General features: G+C 41.7%; 1 long non-coding RNA gene across 1 annotated transcript in view; it reads right to left on the reverse strand.

Annotated features, from left to right (window-relative positions):
• Positions 1-3,856: 3,856 nt before the first annotated feature.
• LOC108541162 (uncharacterized) overlaps positions 3,857-6,725 on the reverse strand; it is an 11,762-nt gene continuing 8,893 nt past the window's right edge. The window contains exons 3-4 of the long non-coding RNA XR_001888886.1: positions 5,055-5,150; positions 3,857-4,233 (exon numbers count right to left, since the gene is read on the reverse strand). This is a non-coding gene — a long non-coding RNA (uncharacterized LOC108541162). The remainder of the gene's footprint in view (positions 4,234-5,054; positions 5,151-6,725) is intronic.

Raw genomic sequence — 6,725 nt, forward strand, 5'->3', positions numbered from 1 at the left:
TGAGATGCATCAGCTAGGACTGAGGCAGGCAGCCCAGGCTTCCTGGGGTACTGCCATCTGACAGCCTCCCTATGAGGCTGGGCCCTCTGCAGATTCCATCGCCTGACTCAGGGAGAGTGAGGGCCCTGCAGATCGTTCGTGTCACTGAGAGGGGGGGCAGGGGAGCGCACAGATCGTTTGTGTCACTTTGTCAGTAGGCAAAAGGGCAGAATCCGCCATCTTCCATCAAGACTCAGAATTCCTGCAGTCGCCATGTCGCCTCCCAAAGCACATGCTCAGGAACCACTGAGGGCTTCCCTATGGTGGAGGAAGGTAAGATGGGGATGAGCAAAAATAGGAAACCTAAACCACAATTTCAAGAAAAGTTGTCCTTTTAAAAAATATGCAGTTTACTGGGTGCCAATCAGGAGGTGTTTTCACTGGCAAAGAGACAGGGATGCAAGGGATTCAAAAGGTGAGTCCTCTTGTCCTTAAGTTTTTTCTCCTCTAGCATACATGTTCCCTGAGCAGCCCTGACAGGGGAGGCCAGGTAGGAGGGTGTGGGGGCCTGACCAGTGTCCTGCTTGCACCTGCTGTGAACACCATGTGCCTGAGCTCATTGAACGAAGAGCTGGAGGGCTCCTGGCCTAGGATTAGAGGCAACCAGATTTGCAATGAGCTTTTCTCTTGGTTGGGGTTTTGGGTGCTGGGGAGGACAGATTAACACTGAAGGACTCCAGTGAAGGTGAAGGACTAGCAACCCAGGCTTCCCCTTGGTCGGTCTCCAGTTAAGTCTGTAGGGAAATCACTAACCTAGATGTATGTATGTTCTAGATTCCCCATGGAGCAACTGGACTGGCATGCAATGTTTGTTTACATATCTATTCTATAGTTTATAAACACCTAGGAGCTGTCTGCTGCCAGGATGGGGTGAACCTGTGTGGACAGTGAGTATGTGTTGATATAGCTTAGAAGCATGAGCTCTGGAACCAGTGGAATCCCAGTACTGTGTGTTCTTGAGGCCCCTCTCTGACCCTCAGTTTCTTCATCTGGAAGATGGCTAACGAGAGCATGCACCACATGGTTTCATCCTAGTCTACCTCTTCAACTCGATTTCATGTTCCCCTGCTGAGTTCATCTACAAAGGGCTATGCTGCCTTTTGTTCTGTTTCTCACGCACGTTGGCCTCAATCTCACCACAGAACTTCATGTGCAAGCCTCTCCTCCAGTTCTCTCCATGACCTTCTCACCATGCAGGTCTCATTCAAATGTCACCTTTCAGTGAGGCCTTCCTTGGGTCAACACTCTCAAGTACCTTCTCCCCCAAATCCAAGTTCCCCTCTCTTATTCGGATCTATTATTTCACAAAACTTTCTACTCTTTGAAATCATCTTATTTATGTTTATTTTGCACGGACTTAGTGAGACCTCCCTTAGCTCAGCACCTTATCTAGAATGTGTGCCCCATATTTCTCCATTTCCTTCCCTTTTTTAGTTTTCCCTTTAGACCATATCTTATAACATACTCTATCATTTACTGAATTCTTTCTTTTTTGTCTGTCTTTTCCCCCACTAAAATGTAGTTCTGTGAAGGCAGATGTTTGTTTGTTTGTATCACTGCTGTATCCCCAGTGGTTAGCACAATGCCTGACACATATTAGGTAATCAGTAGCATCTATTGGATGGAAGAATCCATGAGCTCATTGTCTGCCCCCCTCCACTAAAAGTAAGCACTACTATCGCAGGGACCTTATCAGCCTTGTTCACTGTCACACTCAGCTACAATTACATAATGGTCCCCAAGCAATATTATTCAGTGCATGAGTGGCATCCACCTCATAAATACATTTGAAGATTAAAATGAGATAATTTTCATAAACTTAGCATAAATGCCATGCAAAATAAGAGTTCAAGAAAAATTACTTGAACAAGGTGTAATTACTATTAAAATTCGAGTTTTGGGCACTGAACCTGTAGAAGCTCTTGCCCTTTCTTGATCTGGGTTTCAGAGCATGGGACACCTCAAATGTGTACACCAGGAGGTCTGGCTGAGGCCTCTTCTTGCTTCTAGTTCATAGGGGCCCAGGCAGGATGGGACCTTAAAACCTTACCTTGATCTAGGAAAAATTCTATCTCTTTATTACTTTCTTACTATAAATCAAATATTTTTCTTGAGCCAACCTGGAAAACTAAGGCTCAACTAACAACTGCTATGATAAATATGTTAATACTACAGTCAAAATTTGAGCCTTGCAAAGAAACAGCTACTGGTCCCGCACCACTTGGAAACCTGACTGGCTTTCAGTTCAAGATGTATCTAGCAGGAGTCCTCCCAGGTTAGATACAACCTGGTTCTTCCCATGGCATTTGCCATCTATTTCTCTCTTTTTCTTTCCTTTTTCTTTTCTTTTCTTTTCTTTTCTTTTCTTTTTTTTTTTTTTGAGACAGAGTTTTGCCTTTGTAGCCCAGGCTGGAGTGAAATGGTGCGATCTCGGCTCACTACAACTTCCGCCTCCTGGGTTCAAGCAATTTGCCTGCCTCAGCCTTCTGAGTAGCTGGAATTACAGGTGCCCACCACCACGCTCAGTTAATTTTTGTATTTTTAATAGAGATGGGATTTCACCATGTAGGCCAGGCTGGTCTTGAACTGCTAACCTTAGGCGATCCACACACCTTGGCCTCCCAAAGTGCTGGGATTACAGGCATAAGCCACCATGCCTGGCCTTGCCATCCATTTCTACTCCTGTTTGTTCTCTGGTGAATGACTGTAGTTTCATATGCACAGGGAACATCATGGAAGCAGAGGACATGACTGGCAGAGAGACCAGCAGTTTTAGAGTAGTGTGTGATTTTCTCAAAGGAGAGAAGTTCAGATCCGGGCCCACTATACCTTGGGTTACTACCGTGAAGACTATTCCTTAGGAATAGGAGGCCACATTGAATTGTACTCCCGTATTTAAGAGACTCCTCTGATACAACAGATACATCCTTCCCCAAAATGGAATTTAACAGTTTGGTGACCTGGCACAACCACCAGCTGTGGCCTGAAAGTAGGCATGAAAACCTGTGAGACCACTTTTCAGCTGATTTTAAATTCCTTGCACAGCCTCCAAAGAGCACCTTTAGCCCTTGGCGAATTCCTTACCCAAAGCTCACTGATTGCGTTTGGATAATGTTATTCTCCCAGGTGTAGCCACGCTAGGTGAGGAGAAACTGGATGAATCCCCTGTCAGACTAATTGGCTACACTTGGCTGCCTAAAAATAAGACATGTCATATCTCCAAAGCTTTGGAAATAGGGTGGCAGGCAAGATTTTTATTTTCAAATTCCATGTTCCTGCATTTGCAAATGTCTGGAAAAGAACGGAATTCACCAGTACACCCAATAGGCCTCCGAGTTGGCAGATGCTGCATGTCCCAGTCTACTGAAACCTCACCCCTCGGTTTGCCCAGGCTCATTGCAGACCTCCAGGCAAGGATCTGGGCTTTCCCAACTAACTCCGCCTCCCAGAGACTTCAAGACTTGAGGAAAATGGGAATCTGTGATGTTTAACCAGCAAGCAGGGAATCCCTCCACTAGAAAATGTCTCACGTTCCTTTAATGTGAGTGGAAAAGCAAAGGCTAGGCCAGGTGCAGTGGCTCACGCCTGTAATCCCAGCACTTCGGGAGGCCAAGGCGGGTGGATCAGCTGAGGTCAGGAGTTCAAGACCGGCCTGACCAATATGGTGAAACCCCGTCTCTACTAAAAATACAAAAATTAGCCAGGCATGGTGGCATGCGCCTGTAGTCCCAGCTACTCGGGAGGCTGAGACAGGAGAATTGCTTGAATCCTGGAGGCAGAGGTTGCAGTGAGCCGAGGTCGCGCCACTGCACTCCAGCCTGGGTGATAGAGAGAGACTCCGTCTCAAAAAAAAAAAGAAAAGAAAAGTGAAGGCTAGACTCCAGAGCCCTCTCATTCTTTGTTAGACTAATTCCAGCCACAACTCAGATGTTTCATCCTCATTCAAACCCGAAACCTGTATAATTCTCTCTTCTTGCATAGTATACTGAGGATGCCCCTGCAAAGAGAGATGTGTGACAGGCAAGTTTCTTTCTGTATTTCTGGACTAAGTCAGGTAGATGTGAGAAGTGATGGAATTGCTAATCATGAAAAATGTAGATAACTTTAAACAAAAATGTTTGTTGCTGTTTGCTGTCCATACATTTGGAAGTCACAGTCATTATTCCATAGGCACAATTTCGAGGTCTGACGTATCTGAAATAAGAACAACATTCTCTTTGAAAATATTTTCTTAAACAAAATGTTGATGTTAACTTTTAAAGTGGTATTTTAAAATGAGTTTAAAGCAGCATTAGTCTGCAGCCACAGTACAAAATAATATGACTATGTGTAAATTAACACAGTATAAGCTGAGTTCACAGGTTTCAGGATTAAATTATTGAAGATGACGCAGTGAACATTGAAATTCTGTTTAAGCGGAATATTCTGACACTCCCGTGGTAGCTCCCCTTTCCCTCTTCCAATAATTTGGATTTAATTATGACAATTTGAATATTTTTCAAAATAAGGACTACCTTCATCTCTGTAACAACAGACATATGGCTTCATTTAACTTAAATTACTATGGTTTCATTTAACTTAAATTATTAATTGGTGTATTTGGGGTTTTTTTTTTTTTGCAATCACACACAGAGTAAAACTTCATGTATACAAAAATCAGCTACTCTAAAATTGTAGGGAGACAAGAAATGGCTCAGGACCAGAAACAAAATAAAAAGAGGTCTCTAGTTAACCAAAGAAATCTTTGAAAATTCATGCACTAAAGGCTCATGCATTTTACTCAAGGGGCAACTCAGAATCTGTTTAGAATCTATGTGACTTACTATTCTAAACTTACAGATTGTAAACTACATAAAAAGGAGAAATAATTCGAGGTATTTCTTCAAAGTCATAATGTTAACATTATCAGTAAGTGATGGCTGACAGCCCATCAGCAATGCAAGGAAGCAAACAAAAAAGAAACCAGAAAACAACAACTGAAATCCCCTATATGAAGTAGATACAGAACAACTTACTACAGGAGCAGCATCCCAATATTCCATCACTGTATTTCAACCAGTGTTCACAATGGTGACTCGGAGTGATCAAAGAAAGGTAACCTGGGTTTAGAACTCTCTCGGCAAGCAAAAAAAAAAAAAAAAAAAAAAAAAAGACTACATATTAGGTACAGTGTACACAGCCTGGGTGACAGGTGCACTACAGTCTCAGAATTCACCACTGAACAACTCGTCCATGTAATCAAAAACCACCTGTACCCCAAAAATTATTGAAATAAAAAAATAAAGTTTAATAATAGAAAAGTAAAAAGAAAGAAAGAAAGAACACTCTCTTCAAGGAGAGAAATGTTTAGGATATTTTAGAAATAATGCTTTGAAAATATTAAAATTACAAAATATATAAAAGGACCAGAAGCAGGTACTTGAAAGGGAAAGTTGAGTTATTCATTCAGCAACTCTTAGTATTCTCATGTACCAGGTACTGTGCTAGTCAGGTCTTGGGGACATTGAGGGCAGATCCTGCTCTTAAGAAACGTATGTTCTAAGTTGGAGGCTTCAAAGCATGGTCAGAACCCCCTGGTGATTCATGAGATCCTTCTGGGGATCTTGCAGATACACACTATTTTCCTAATAATATTAAGATGGCATTTGTACTCATGGTACAAAAGTAGCAGTGGGTATCCTTAGCCTGAATCAGGCAGGCAATACTAAACATGCTGGCAGCTGTTGTATTGTTCACCCCTCACAAAATGTCCAGAGCAAAGCAGGAAAAATCATTAATTGTATTACATTTCAACCTAATGTATATATTTTTAAATATTCTGTGTAATAAAATGGGACATGGCTGGGTGCAGTGGCTCACGCCTGTAATCCCAGGACTTTGGGAGGCTGAGGCAGGCAGATCACTTGAGGTCAACAGTTTAAGATCAGCCTGGCCAACATGGTGAAACCCTGTCTCTACTACAAATACAAAAATTAGCTGGGTATGGTGGCAGTCGTCTGTAATCCCAGCTACTCGGGAGGCTGAGGCAGGAGAATCACTTGAACCTGGGAGGCAGAGGTTGCAGTGAGCTGAGATCATGCCATTGGACTCCAGTCTAAGCTACAGAAGGAGACTCCATCTCAAAAAAATAAAATATAAAATAAAATAAAATAAAAATAAAATGGGACGTATGTATGAAGCACTTTGCTACACAGCGTAGTACGATGGCTGATTGGAGAAAACACACTTGTGTGACTGAGTTGCAAGCTGAACTAACCACTTTTCTCACAGAACATAATTTTCACTTGAGAGAATGATGGACAAACTGTGGTTATTCAAACTTGAGTATTTGGCAGATATTTTCTCAAAAATGAACAAAGAGAGCCTACCATGTTACAGAGAAAACAACTGAGAGTATTTGTTGCCAATAATAAAATTTGATCTTTTAAGTGAAATGTAGAGTTTTTGAAAACTTGAACTTACAGCTCTCCAATAACTAACGACTTTTCTAATGAGAATAATAGTGATACAAACTGATTGTTTAATATTATATAATAAAATTATGAAATTAGAATGATATACATAACTCGGTTGACCCATATTTTCTTTTTTTTTTTTTATTTTTATTTTTATTTTTTCTTGAGCTTTATTTTGACATTTACCTAACCCGGCTAAGCCAGCTTTTATAATTGCTGGAAGAATGACAA

Source organism: Rhinopithecus bieti, unplaced genomic scaffold, assembly GCF_001698545.2.
Source record: "Rhinopithecus bieti isolate Rb0 unplaced genomic scaffold, ASM169854v2 scaffold_18354, whole genome shotgun sequence".
Taxonomy (NCBI): domain Eukaryota; kingdom Metazoa; phylum Chordata; class Mammalia; order Primates; family Cercopithecidae; genus Rhinopithecus; species Rhinopithecus bieti.